The sequence below is a fragment of the Crocuta crocuta genome, unplaced genomic scaffold, assembly GCF_008692635.1.
Source record: "Crocuta crocuta isolate KB4526 unplaced genomic scaffold, BGI_CrCroc_1.0 scaffold586, whole genome shotgun sequence".
Taxonomy (NCBI): domain Eukaryota; kingdom Metazoa; phylum Chordata; class Mammalia; order Carnivora; family Hyaenidae; genus Crocuta; species Crocuta crocuta.
Genome location: NW_027532407.1, coordinates 381,707 through 397,155, shown reverse-complemented (window position 1 = coordinate 397,155; position 15,449 = coordinate 381,707). Strand labels below are relative to the sequence as shown.

Below are 15,449 nucleotides of genomic sequence, written 5' to 3'. Positions count from 1 at the left end.
CAGGGGTAATAAGTTGCATATTGCATGCTTATTAAGTTTCCTTGTCACTGAAGATGGTAATGAAATGATTGCTATGCTGGAAAGGTTTCAGAGCAAACCCCGTCTCTCAGAAAAGCCCTTGAAAGTGATGCCTCTCTTGTTTCTGACCCAGATCGGGAGCATGGCGCATCCATCTTCTTGATACAAGAATAATGGTGCAGGATCCCAGTTAGCATGGACTTCCTCTCTTAGGGTTCCCTGCATATCCCGTTGCCCAAAATTAGTCAAGGGCTCGCTTTGCCTTGGAAGTTCTTTAGTCTCGGGTGGAATATTATGCTATGTAGATCATTGTCTCTCCCACTGTTTAATGGTTGTGTTTTTGTCTCTTTAAAAACCTCTCTGATATCTGTACGTATTTGATTATCGTCATCACAGAAAATGCTTATTAAGCAGTTCTTTTCACATAACACAGAATCAGACATGGTAATGAATGCCTGATTAAGCTAGAGCTGGGAGAAATTATACACTTCATGTTCACTCTTGTTTTAATTATATACCATGGAAAGCCTGACATCCAAAGTACAAAAAAAAATTGCTCTTTAATAACTACTGTTTCTACAAAACAGATATTTAACATATGACGTTTATGGAGAGCCTACCGTGTACCCAGAACTCTGCTACGTGCTGGCGGAGGGGGTGGCTACAGAGGAAATAGAAGGCTTGCTGTCTGCCCTCAAAGAACTTGTAACTGGGTTGAGGGATGAGGGAACACACGGGTGATCTACGGGATGTGAGAAGCGTACTGGAAGGGGAGGCAGCTGTGATATGGTCTAGTTTGAAATATGGACCTTGCTGCCTATTCACTGTCTCAGCTGGGGACAAGTTAGCCCTTCTGAGCTTCACTTCCCTATTTGTAAAACGGATGGCACTGCCTACCTCAGAAACGTGTCATGATGTTGTAATGAGCTGAGGCATGTGAAAACCTTGAGATGTTATTACGGTGGTTTCTTGGTGGTGGGTAACTGAGAATAGCTCCCTGGATCGGTGGGATTGGGGTTAGCTTTGGAGAATGGAGAGGATTGAGGAAGCAGACGAGGAAGCCATGCATACAGGGCTCTCCACAGGCAATGTGGCCACCTGAGTAGTTCCTCTTCCCTCTCCAGTATTTCATAAACCCCAGCCTTACCCTGGTGCCTTTTTCCAGAGTCCTGCCCTCCTGGGACACACTGCTGCCTGCCACACTCTCAACCAGAACCTTCACATGCTCCTCCCTCAGAGTCAGTCCCTCTGTGCCTCCCAAGGAAAGCCGCCATCAAATCCAACAAGGCAAAGTGGCAGAATGCCTTAATTCCTGGCCTACAAAATGGGGAATGATATTCCCTACCTTTCCTTCTGTAAGGCTTATGGTGAGAAGCCAATGAGATAATGTATGTGGAAGCACTTTGTAATTGTGAGGTTCTGAGTGGGATGTTGTTACAATTATAAGCTCATCTGTTGGTCAAATTAAATTGATGATGCATGTGAAGATAGGCCTCACACAATATCTAGTCCCTCTCATTTTGAGAAATGTCAAAAGGCATTCATTATTCAATGATAAAAGTGAAAGATCATCTTTGAAGTCTTTCGTCCTTACTAGAAGAAAGGTTTTAGCTTTGAAAGAGACCTCTCTAGAAGCCAGGATGTAGGCTCTTCTGTCAATAGAAGCAATGACTATTGAGAGACAGGACTGAAACCAAGTAGGAGGGAGGAGCAGCACCATGACCAAGGGTGTGAGAAGCCTGTGGAATGATGGAGCCCAGCAGCAGCTGCAAGTCCCCCCACACTGGGCCAAAGATTGGGCTAGTTTTCATGATCACTGCCTGTTCTTTCAGGGGGTTCCTAGCAGGTGGATAATTCATGGGTCTTGCTCTTTTCTGTCTGTAATGTTGTCTCCTTTAGGCAGTTCTGTACTACCTTTGCTGGGTTATGTGAATGAAAAAAAAATTAGTTATTGGTTATTTGGGCCACACATTAGAAGCTCTTGTACAGTATCTGGTGAAGGTATTTTTAAAGTCTGAAATGAAGTCTGTGTCTCCTCTCAAGTTTCCATCAGCTTTCTGGTGGTAGAAGGCATCAAGGCTTTCAAACCAGATTGGGAAGGTCTGGGTCCATTTTGATCCCTAAATAGCCACGTGACCAGGGCAAGTCATTTGACCTTCACCTTCCTCATCCATAAGGGTACTGAGGGAAATCAGCTGCATAAACACCTGGCTGAGAGTATCAACAAGTATCAATTCCCTCTCTTCACCTAACCACATAAGTCGTATTTAATATAGAAGGCAGAATTTAATGGGATGAATTTTAATGCAGATCACGAGGTTTAAGGCCTCTCGCCCAGAGGTTACTAAGACATAACAGATTTTTTTTCACTATAATTATTCACATGGCTAGGAACTTTACATATTATTTATTAATAATAATTATATACAGGGCTGGTGCAGGCTTAGCTGGATATTCTTATGAGAGTTGACCATTGCTTTCTTAAAACAATATATTATAAAAGAAGTAGTCTGTGTGAAACTGGAAAATTACAGAAAAAAATACAGAGGTGAAGAAAAATAACTTAGCATCTCATTACTCAGAGATAACCACTATTAATATTTTATTTTAGTTCTTTCCCATCATATGCATATATATGACCAGAGGGAAAAACCCATAAATAAATATTATCATACTGTCTTCAGTTTTGTACAATTTTGAATTCTCAGTATATCATATTTTTCTTGTCACCAAATGGTCCTCAAAGACCTGATTCTTAATGGCTGTGTAATGTAGATAGGAGATAATTGAACCACAGACCTATGTGTTAGGCATTTAACTTCCCATTTTTTTTACTATTATAAATAATGCTATAATTAACATGTCCATAAATCTTGTTCTGCGTCTTTCATATTTGTTTCTGGGGGACACTGTATATTAATAGGAGTGTCATGGAGTCTGGCAGGGAGCTTCAGACTTGCAGAGTTGTTTAGCATTTAGAACGTAGTGTGACAGATATACACTTGTGGTATCCATCAGTGGTCCTGAAGGGACCCATACGAAGTGTCTAATCTTGCAGCTTTCTAACCCTCTTGCCTTAGTCCAAGAGTTGTCCAGCTTATAGGATGTTAACCACACTTAAGAGATGGTCTGTTGTTTTTGTCTTTAACTGAGCAACGGCAGTCTCTGATCAACACTATGTCTGCTATTCCTGAGGTCCCCAAACAGAGGCACTCTTACAAAGCCCACCCTGGTCCCCATCTGAAAATCTGTAAGCTTGTACTCAGGAGGAAAGTTCTCTGAGCTCTCATTTAAACCCATTAGAGCCAGAAACTGAGATCACCTGCAAAGGCCTTGCTCTCTAAGATACTGCACTTACTGATTTTAAATAGGGTTTTCCTTGTGTTTGGAAATGGATATATTAATGACAGTTGGGAAGTCCAACCTTTTAAGTGTGCCCACGTTTAAAACTTGCCTTTATCTTGGTTCATTTAGAGATTTCAGTTATTCCAGACCCAGTTTCCTTTCCTCAAAAGCAAACCATACATTTTCTTTTTGTCTCTGTCTCTGAGCTATCTCCTAATCCCCAGGACTTCTGAATACCTAGCCTGGTCCCTGGTAATTAATGCATAACAGGTACCGAAATCTAAAAGAAAAAGAAAAATCTATCCTTATCTTGCATCATTTTTGATGACCTTCCTCCCAAAGCTATCCCCAACCGTGACCCTTACGTGTGGACATTTGGTGAAAAAATGGAAGAAAATGGAGGGGAAGGGAGAGGGTGAGCGATGTATAGGAATAGGGGCAACTGGGTGGCTCAGTCAGTTAGACATCTAACTTTGGCTCAGGTCAGGATCTCACGGTTGCTGAGTTTGAGCCCCGCATCAGGCTCTGAGCTGACAGCTCAGCCTGGAGCCTGCTTCAGATTCTGTGTGTCTCTCTCTTTCTCTGCCCCTCCCCTACTCATTCTCTCTCTGNCTATCCCCAACCGTGACCCTTACGTGTGGACATTTGGTGAAAAAATGGAAGAAAATGGAGGGGAAGGGAGAGGATGAGCGATGTATAGGAATAGGGGCAACTGGGTGGCTCAGTCAGTTAGACATCTAACTTTGGCTCAGGTCAGGATCTCACGGTTGCTGAGTTTGAGCCCCGCATCAGGCTCTGAGCTGACAGCTCAGCCTGGAGCCTGCTTCAGATTCTGTGTGTCTCTCTCTTTCTCTGCCCCTCCCCTACTCATTCTCTCCCTGTCTCTCTCTCTCTCTCTCTCAAAAATAAACATTAACAAAAATAATGCAATTACAATTATTTAAAAAAAAAATGTAGGAATAAGGAGGAATCAAAGTGGCAACTGAAGCCTGCAGTGTAGAAACAATTTTGTCTAAAAGTTTTCCATGAATTTCTACTCCTCCTGTCCTCGTTTCTGCCGTACGAAAGCTGCGATACCACAATCTTCTGGTCGCACACCCCAGGCTCACACACTGGGGTCAGAGAAATCATTTGCAACCCATAAAGAGGCTTAATTCATGATAGCGAAGGTTACCACTGTCAAGTACAACACTCTTCCCACCCGACAATAAAACAAAAACACAAAGGAGAAAAAGGCTTTTCAGTTTTTCATGCTGCCTCTGTAAGAAAGTAAATCCTCAGATTTGTCTCTAAATCTGTCAGAGTAAAGATGTTAGGAGTGTATAGAAGAGATACTGTGTGAAGAACGTTGTTCAAGTTTAGCACAGCACAGCAGAAAGCCACTGTTCACCGTGCATTTTAATGATGTCTTCGGTGGAAGCTCCACCATGTGCTGGGTCCTCTGCCTGGTTTTGAAACGTGGCTTTCATCCTTGAAGCAGGCAAGCCTGAGAGATAAGAATATATACTGATGTACTAAATAAGGCAGGAAAGAAAGAGAAAAGCCCCACAGGAAAATGGGCCTGTATTCTTAAAAGGCAAAGACCTGACCTCAGCTCCATCCTTTCCTCCCTTAACAACCTGCTGCCTGCTCTTGGGGATCCCAACCTGCAACCGGAAGAGGAATCGACAAGACAGAAAGGACTTGCTCTTCCTACACACCATTCCACAGGCTCTGTGAGGGCAACAAGTAATAATCACAGCTGCCTTGTCAGGGTTATTGCGAGCATTGCTTAACGGTGTTGACATCACTGGTATGTGTTAGGCGTTATGATTACCCCAGCCTTCCACGTGCCAGGTGCGGCCTGGGTCCTGGAGACCCATCAGTGAGTCATGTAGACGCGGTTTAGCCCAGATGGAGTTCAGCCCCTGTCATTGTGCCCTGCGCTTATCAAAACTTGCTTGTCTTCTGTTTCATTCCATCGGGGCTTATTCTCTGCCATCAAGTTAGTATCACCGTGGGCACAGTGGGCTTGAGGTAATTTATTTGCATGTTTCCAGCAACTCTCTGGAGATGAGACCTTTCCGGAAGGATTGGCTCCACGGAGAGGAGAATCTGACAAGAATGAGGTAGTATATGTAGGTACGTGGGAGCTTGAGCGCCCCTAGAAAGCTCAACTGGAAAACCAATAGCCACTTTGTCTTCCTCCAGAGAGATATGAACCCACATCTCTGGGTGACTCAGGTCACCCTTGCTCCATCGATGTTTGAAATCAAGAAGGTGGACTTGTCATGACTAAAATTTCCTTTACTCTGTAATATAGAACTCTCCTCACATACTGAATGCTGACATCCAGAACTTGGCCTTTTCCTCAAATTATAGCTCCTGTGGTGTTATTGCTTTTCACCTGCTGATGCTTCCTTCCCCTCCCTCTGCCTCTGCTTCTGTCTCCACACCCTCCTGCCCCCGTACGGCTGCCTTACCACGTTTTGTGCTATGAATTAACCACGTGTCCTGCCACTGCCATAAAATCCATAACTCCATCTAAAAAAAAAAAACCACACCGGGGCACCCATGTGACTCGGTCGAGCATCCAACCTCAGCTCAGGTCATGATCTCCTGGTTTGTGAGTTCAGGCCCCACACTGGGCTCTCTGCTGTCAGCCCAGAGCCTGCTTCAGATCTTCTATCCCCTTCTCTTTCTGCCCCTTCCTAGATCACACATTCTCTCTCAAAAATAAACATTTAAAATAATAATAATACACACACATCCCCGCCCTTGTACCCTTGGAAGGGACTGAGGCCTGGAAGAAGCCCTGTACCACACTCGCCTCCTGGCCCTCGCAAAGCCCCCAGGAAGGACGAAAGGCAGCCACCATCAAAAACAGGCAGAGGCTGGCTTCATGGTCAGTGCTTGTTTCCAGTATACACTTGAGAGGTTTTCTTAACAAGCTCCTCACTGCCAACCGATGATGTATTTCTCCCTGGGAGAGCTGGGACTATACAGTTCTGTCCTCTTTGTCATGACTCGAGTTAGTAGCTGCTTGGCCATGGGTTGGGTTTAGAGAAGTGGAAACACCTTCTTGGCCCAGGCCAGGTTACAGAAGTATAGGCAAAGGAGACCGAAGTTTCAGCTCCATGTAAAATGGTCTGACGTGGACAGGGGTCCCTCTATAGCTAATTCCAAGATCAAGATCTGAAACAAAGTTTTCTATTTTGGAGACCAAATGTACGTAAAACCTTGGCTTGTGAGTAACTTATTCTGCGAGTGTTCTGCAAGACAAGCAAACATTTCTAGTAAGTTTTAACTTGATAAATGAACAGTGTCTTGCGGTACGAGTAGTATGTGCCTCTGAACGTCACGGATCACAACTGAACCAAAGGTTCTTAAAATTCACTTTGACGTACAGGTGCTTTGGATTTCAAGCATGTTTCCAGAACAAATTCTGCTCACCAACCAAGGTGTTACTGTACTTTCCCCTAAAGGTTGAATGATCCTACCTGATGTTGAAGTAAAAGCAGTTGTTTAAAATGGAAGGCTGGTAATGTATGGATCCAATACACACATATGTGAATGCTCCTATCTTAAAAGCACCATTTTGTTCTTGTGAAAAATTTGGAAAATGCAGAAAACTATAAAGGAAAAAAAACACCTACAATGTCACCACTTCCACTTCTTCATAGTTCCTCATCTTTGTCTCTGTGCACATGCATACGTTTTTACCACACTTGCAGCAGATCACATACAGCTCACACTATTTCCCTTATAAACCATTAGCCTTTCTCCCATGTTATTAAGCATTTCCTTAAATGTGACTTTTAATGGCCATCTACTACTTCCTGCCACAGATGTGCTCTAGTTTATTTAATCCATTCCTACAGTGGGACTTCAAAATATTTTTTTTGCTGTCACAGACAGTATGCAGTGAATATTCTTTAACAATGTATTAGTTAATTCATCTACCATTTAAGTACTTTTTAAATGTGGGAGATTTCTATTTGATTGGGATTTAGGGATGGCACGGGATCTACTGATTCTTTAAAAATGTTGGAGCTCAAAGCCTACATGGTAAGGGACAAAATACACAGCCAACAATAATGTTTGGATGTTACCCCATAGAGAAGATGCTGAGATCCTCAACAGGAGAGAGAAAACAACTCCCAAGAGTCTTTGCATTCTAAAGAGAAAGGCAAACTACACGTGCTTTGTGAATAATTTAGAAGAACAATACCAGGTCCTGTTATTTGGGGTTTTGTGCTGTGAACTGTAGGTCAGACGTCTTGGTGGTCTAAGGATTTATAGAGCCTGTTCTCTGTGTGGACCCCAGATCCAGACTCACAGAACCAGGCTGCCCCTACCCAAATGAGGCTTGTCCACCCTCTGGAGAAAATACATAAGATCGAGAAGAATGATCAGTTAAACACAAAAGGAGTTGTAATCCTAAATGGAAAATGAAGATTTTATTCCTACTGTGGTCAAGAAGACACATGTACGCCCCAAACCATCAACGAGAGATGCGTGCACAAGCATACAGACATGACTTGAGTACAAGCAACATCATTTTAAAGTCAAATAAACCCGGAAGGCTTAATCACAGTTCTCCTGCGCTCCCACAAGATACAGCCTCGCACCACCTGATACGCTGATCGAAAGTGAATATGACGAAAGTTTGGGAACATTTGTGAAAAAAGCCAGGCGCCCAAAGGTGGACAGAAGCAGAAGTTTGTTCTAGTGCCTCCCGAAGATGGTAGGGGAGAATGTCAGGAGCCTCCTTGACTCCAACAGCTTTAGTCCTGCTGACATCACACCGACATTAGTGATCTGAAAACAGCAAGGAATAGGGCTCGCCGGTAGGTAAAGGTGGCTTCTGAGTTCCATGTAAACTGTGGAGCCAGAGGGCTTCCCAGACTGTTGTTGTTAGAATATTAAATGTCTGACACTATTTCCACCCCGCTAATTTGTGCTGATCACACAGGAGACCAGGAAGGGGAGAGGGTGAAATGTAGCAGCCGGGGCAGGGGCCAGTGGTGGTCTGCTCACCATCAGCCACCTGTTCTTCCTCCTCGGGTCTCCTCCACTCAGCCGGCCCTCGCTCTCTCACGGGCCCTGTGTCACACCGCAGAGGGAGGCCGTTCCCCATTTCCACACACACGGCTCATCTCCAGACCTCATTCATCACGTTGCACATAACTCACTGGACTGTGGCATCTCTTCGAGGAAATGTGTAGGAAGATGACAGAGAAGAAAAGTAGGTGGAGAGCTGGGGAGAAGGAAAAGGGGGAGAGGGGCGGGGAAGACTGAGACAGGAAGTTTTCCTATTCCATCACCTGCTGCTGCTGCCAGCACCTCGAAATCGAGCCTGGCAGGTAGGGGATCGGTGCCTCTCACCATCGCACACACCCCCGCCAGCTCCGGCAGTGAGCTCTGCTGCACAAAGGCATGTTTGTGGCCGCACGAACATACATACTTGATGAAAGCTTTATCCAAAATACAGGGTTCTTGAATTTGAAGCAGAAAGCTCAGATGTTAATCTGCAAATAAAATATCAGTGGGCCTCCTGGGGATAACTACGAAGACTGGACTTGGAAGAAGTATGTTCAGACTTCCCACAATCAAGTGAAGTGTGGCCTAATCCTTCAGCCTCAAAACTCTACCCATCTCTGGTGGAAACCCCTCTCTCCATTCCCTCCTTCTCTCTTAGGGACTGATGGGTGGGAGTCTACCGAGTTGTGAGCTCACTGCCCACCAAGTGCAGCTCACTCCCCTTCCCAGCCTCCCGTGTGCCCAGAGGGACATCCAGCCCAGCCGCTCTCCTAGACGTCTGTCTAGTTGGTGCCACCCGTAACTGAGCATTGCATTCAAACTCCAAGCAGGTTGCAAACCTCACACTTTTGGCTTTAAATGTAACTTAGGGGACCACCAAATTTCAGAATTTCAGCAAGCCGAACCTCAGTGTGAAATCTGGCCCCCTCTCCACTCCCAGGTAGGAGCACAGGTCAGACGGGAGGAGAGCCAGTGTTCAGAGGAGGGGGCCTTCGTGGGTTATGGTCATTATAGAGAGACTGTGGGACTTTCCCTAGAGAAATGAGCAAGTAGCTCTGAGCAGTGCAGACGTCACCCCCACCCCAGGCAGCAGCCTGCTTGTAAACAGGCTCAGTCACCTGGAGACCTACAGGAAGCGCCCACGCCGAGTAGGTGGTAACCATTCTCCAGAAACTCTGCAGGTTCCCCCGAAAAGACTCGCCAGCCTTGGAACACTGAATAGTTGTGGGTTGTTGGGTTTTGTTGTTGTTTTTTTCAGATTTCTTTTCATTTGATTTTATTTTTTTCAGGAAAATCCTATAAGCCTCAGCCTTCTCAGCCCTGAAATCGCCCTTGTAGGGGAGATTTGTGGCTGCGATGCTCAGCATCACCGTCATTTTTATTGTTATGTCAGCTTCCCCAGGAGTTTACAGAGTGCCTTTCTTCGTCTGGACAATTTGCAGACTGTTCAAGTGTATGCTGATGAGCTACTTTTTGCCTGCCATGAAAATTGCACTGGTTTCCAAGCCCAGCTCAATTTCCATTTCTCAGGGCCTTATCCCAAGATCGGCCCAAATCAGTTACCATCTTCTCCATATTCCCACGATACTTATCAGCGTTCCCAACATTCTGAACAACCCAGTTATGATAGGCCTCCCGTTTCAACTCAGGCATATGCGCCTTTGTAGCAGGTAATGTGTACATGCCTTTCAGAACCCGGCACATTGATGAGCCTATGTAGGTGGGTACGTTTATAATGTTTAAAATACTTACCAACTGACGATTTAATTGACAGAATTTCTAGCAGCCTAGGACAGCTCTGTGAGTCTGCTTGGTCTGGTTAGGTGAGAGATACACACACTTCTTTGTGTATGTGATATACATGAACATACTCCATTCTAGTTCACTTGAAGACATGTAGAGAAGTCCTGGGGGTGGTGAAAGCTAGAACGGGGGCGATAGGGATCACCTAACTCGTATTTTATGCATTTTCATTTGGGATATGCTTTCTTGTCTGATTGGTGTGTGTCCGTGAGTCTTACATTCTCAAAGGCAGTATTTCTCAAACTTTATCAAGCAATAGAATCTAATGGAGGAGAGCTTCTTAAAACCCTGATTGCTGGGCTCCCCCCGCCAGGGCTTCAGATTGGGTATATCCGGGGCTGAAGCCTGCAGATCTGCATTTCCAACAAGCTCCCACGTGACGCTGACTACACTTTGCATAACTGCCAGCTACTTTTCACCCTAGTGCAGGTTAGGGCCGCTCTGGTCTTGCACAGCACCCAAGGCCAACCCTTGTCATAGCTTATATCACACTGTGTTTTAATGTTTTATATGCTTATCATAATATGGCAAAGAGGGGAAATCACTAAAGACTGGCTCTCAGCAAGGAAGAGGGCTTGGGGCAGGATGAAGGACTTGAACAAAGTGGAGAAGTTGTGACTGCATAAGAGGGGGCTCAGACAGCAGCACAGACTCAAAGAGCAGTACAGACTAACGGCCTGGGGCCCAGCCCTGGAGCCACTGCTTTCCAGGTACGTGAAATTAGGAAGCTACTCACCTTATCTGTGCCTCTATTTTTTCATCAGTAAGTGGGGATGTACTAGTACCAGCAGCTAGCATCTACCAAGCCTTCAGTAAGGGCTATTAATATTATCATCATGACCATTACTCATATGATTTCTTAATCACAGGACTTCAAAGTCCTCTGTGCACCAGCAATCCAGACCCTTAGTTCTTGGAATATTTCTCGTGTAGCATATGTAAGAACACAGAGGAGAGAACTGGACTCGGGTGTGTTGGGGGAGGGGAGACTATTCAGTGTTAACTGAGATGGTGTGCCTGGCCAACCTTGTGAGATTTGATTTCACTTAAATAATAATTAAATGTCTTTCTCATTTATCAGATTGCATCCCATCTATTCTCATGACCTAATTTACCGCTATAAAGGTCAAAAAACTCTGAATTTTAATATTATCATTAGTAACGTAAACTCAGCAGGTGAAAATTATGATAGTGGGTGCTTTGTAGCAGAGAAAAATAAGAAATGTCATATTGAGAAATGGACTGGGAAAATAACATGCCAAGAGCACCATACTACAATTAATCTTTACCAGCAATAGAGTCAGTATCATACAAGATAAATCAAACCAACTAATTCTGGATGCACATACATACATTTAAAAGTAGTTCACTTGAGTGTCTTCTGTTTGCTCCTCCGTTTTTATTGGTTAAGGAGATTTTTCATGTCCGTGCTTTTGCAGACTATGAAGGGTATGTGCTGTAGAGCAGCGTGGGTACCATTTTTTACATACTGAAGAGAAACACACAACTGTGGTTGAGGCCAAGTGTATCTGGGAACACCTACAAATGGCATAGAGCAAAACTGAAAATGAAATACTACAGCTTACACTTTAAATCCTGAACGGGGTTATTAGAATACAAAGAAAGTTTTTCCCATTTTTAGATCATTTGTATTTAATATGACTGTCACAAGACTATACCAAAAGAAAGTCATTCATTTGCCAGCTTGAGACCACAGTTTAAGCGCGGTGTGAACTGTCATAGCTGTAATTAAGTTATGATCCAGGCAGCAATGACGCTCTTACTATTTAATGGGAAACTCTACAAAACTGAAATTAGTCTTTCCTGTCAAAGTCTCTGTTCTCTTATTAAAAGTACATATGAGAGAATCCCTATTTTCAAATAAGAACCAAACAATGATATATATGTATATATGTGTATATACATATACCTGTGTGTGTTTATTATGTTCTATATAGGTGGGGAGGGGAGGGTTATATGTGAAATATAAGGGTAAATATCTGAATGTTAATAATGCTTATGTCTGGAGAGGCAAATTTCAGTTAATTTCTATTTTTTTATAGTTTATAACTTTTCTACACTGAAAAGGTATACATATTAAAATCTGTATTGAGAAAATCAAGAAAAGTTATTAACAAAGAGTTAAAGCAAACTGGAGAATTGTCTTGAAATTTGGAAAGGAAAGGAAAAGAACAAGGTTATAAGCTTATAATGGTCTCCCAAAAAGTTCATATTTAAATTAAAAGCCTATTGAAAACATTAATAATAGATAAAAACTAAACATTCACTTTTCACCTTCTTCGATCTAAAACAGTAAAGAAATGATTTTACTTTAAAATGATGCTACAGCCAAAGTGATTGCACTGGCTTGTTCACCGTCCCCTGCATATATTCCGCTAAGTCTTCTTGTAAATCACTCCAGGCCGAGGGTACTGACCAGGCCCTGTGACTACTGGTCACGTTCGCCTGTGATTATGCTCTCTGTGTGGTAACAGATTTATTCGACGGATGTAATTCAAAATCTATTACTGACAGTCCACTCTTTACTCTTTGAAAAGATACCGCTTGCAGGTGTACCTTGCACAAGGCACTATGCTAGGTGCTGAGAACGTTGTTCCCGTGTCGAGAAAGGATTACAGGTAGAGCAGTCTCTCTGAGGCTGGGCAACTCTCCATGGTGACAGGGAGCCTTGGTAATGCTTCTGCGGGGACAGCAGGTGTGCACTGGGACTGTCAGGAGGGAGAGAGACACGAGGTGGGCTGGAAAGTCATTCCCGGCCCAACCGCCCTCCTGAGCTCACGTGCTGTTATTTCCAGCTGCCTTTCCGAGACCTCACATCCGGGATTTCTAAATCACTGGAGCCTGTACTTCTCATTCTTTGTGCCCTCTGATTCCAGCATCATTGTTCCGCCACCCATCCAGGCTTCACTCGTTTAAGTCTTTTTTAACTCTCCTCTTTGCTCTGTGTCACACACAGAATTGGCCCATTCTTCCCATACGATGGCTTCTTTTCTCTCTTTTCCTGCCACCTCAGTGGTTCCGCCGTATTTTCATGGACCTGGGGTGTGGCCGGAGCTCCCTCCTGGCTCCCCCTGCTCGAGCCTCTTCACCGGTCAGTGAGCCCTGCATGCGGCCCACCCTGGGTCTGTCAGAGCACTGCTTGGACCTCAGCCCTCCTCTCCCTGCATCGTCCAACCCGGGAGAGCCTGCCTTCTTCTTTACTGGCCCCAGCACTCTGCCTTTGAAATCCCTACCTGTTACGTGGGCCACGGTTACAAGACACACTTGTCCAAAGGAAGTCTGTCACCACCTAACGACAGCAGGCGGCCAGGTCCTGTCCCTGCTGACACTGCTCCTCGGCCAGGCCCCTGCTGGCCTTCTGTCTTGCTCCGCTTTGCTTTCATGACTGTGCAAGAGCCAGTCTGGCTCGGAATGGGCAACGGTTTGATCCCAGTGTTCAACGGGCATTTTTCAGGTGACAAGGACTGTAATAGATGCCAGGGGGGCATTCCAGAGTGGCATCCTAGCACATAATTAGGACTCTGGAGGGAGACAGCATTGATGCAAATATGACATCTGCTTCTTCCTAGCTGTGTGACCTTAGGCAAGTCATTAGCCTCTGAATGCCTCACTTTCCTCATCTGTCAAATGGGAATGCAACAATACCTCATAGGGCTGTTATAAGGATTAGATGAGTTCATATTCATCAAGTTCTTATAATACTAGCTGCATGTAGAAAGCACTATATAAGTATTTATTAAATAAATGTAACCAAGAATGACCATAAAAGAAGGCTACCAGGAGAATAGTATGTATGTATATACAGTATGTATCCGGTTAGGTCCGGCACCTAAACCACACTGAGCTTTCACCTGTCCTTCTTCAAAGAGTCCCTTTTATAGCCTGTAACCAGTTCTCACCTATCTTAATCTTTGCAACTGGAAATCTTAGAAAACACAGTTCCTGGAGCTTCTAAGGACATAATACGTGCACTCTGGGTTCAGCAATTGAACCCCAACGTGGTGGAACATCTCGGCATGTAAAATGTGGGTGCATTGTGAGGCAGCTGACAGCAGGAGCCCTGCACATCTGCTTTCAAGTGGTCTCTCTCAGGCTCCCCTCATGCAGACCCTGAACATCAAAGGCTTCTGAGGAAGGGGCACAGGTCAGTGGGAGCCCATGATCCCTGGGACTGACAGTACTAAGCTTTAGCAAGTGGGAAGATTAGCAAGGACTTGCGACCTCCTACCCACAGAAGATTCCCGAGACCCCGCTCACTCTTGGGGATTGATGCATTCTTACATTCCTTTGAACCATAGGAAAATTGGAAGCTTACTCAGGTACTCATTCTCGTCAATCCTTTCCTCATCCATTTGCTTCTTCACTGCTTTTCTCCCTCTGCCTCCTCTCTCCCTTCTAAACAAAATCCAGGATAAGTACATGTCGTCTGTACCGAGTTGGCTGCCTTATTCTTAAGGGAAGTTTCGAGTCAGGGAAGAGGACACAGTGCAGGACACTCCAGAGATTGTGTGCTTCAGGTCCCGCTTTTTACGAACAAATAATGAAACGAGGGCACCTAGCAAGTTAGTAGCAATTAGAACCAGTCTTCTGTGCCCAGATCCATCATTCTTTCCACTATGCCAGGCCATTATTTAGGGATCATTCCTTCATTTGTCAGCCACTGAGCACCTGCTACGTGATAGTCACTGGCTCATCAAGAAAAGTGTGAAAGGCATCTCCATTCTCTTTCCTCCCCTGACCACAGTTATAATCTTATGAGGAATAGCTTGACAGTTATTGGAGGCTGTCATGTCACTTGATGGATTGCCGTTGGTACTTTGAAAAACATGTGAGTAGAAGTAGGGGATATTGAAGTAGCTGATTAGCATCTTGACTATGGTCTCAAGGGGCCCTCAATTCACAATTGACTGCGATGTTTAATAGTCGGGCTTAGGAGCAAACAGCAAAACGACGCCCTGAAACAAGGGGGATAGAGAAGGAATGTGAGCCTTATGGTGCCGTGCCGACAGATGGGAGGTGACATGGTGAATCTTTGCCATGCTGGTCTTGACCATCGTCCCACTCACCTTGCACTAGTAGCTCTAGAGGCTGCCAGCCCTCGGAGTGCCACAGAGGAGTCACACGGTGAAGGTCTCGCTATTCAGTGTGGGGGGGAGGGATGTCACTCCCTAGGGTATTCAGTGAAGTAGTCAGCTCTCACTGGCTGTGCTTACATATAGCTCTTCAAAATGTCATCCATA

General features: G+C 44.7%; 1 protein-coding gene across 1 annotated transcript in view; it reads left to right on the top strand.

Moving 5' to 3' along the window:
- Positions 1 to 15,449, top strand: part of ENOX1 (ecto-NOX disulfide-thiol exchanger 1) — a 418,486-nt gene that overhangs the window by 362,502 nt on the left and 40,535 nt on the right.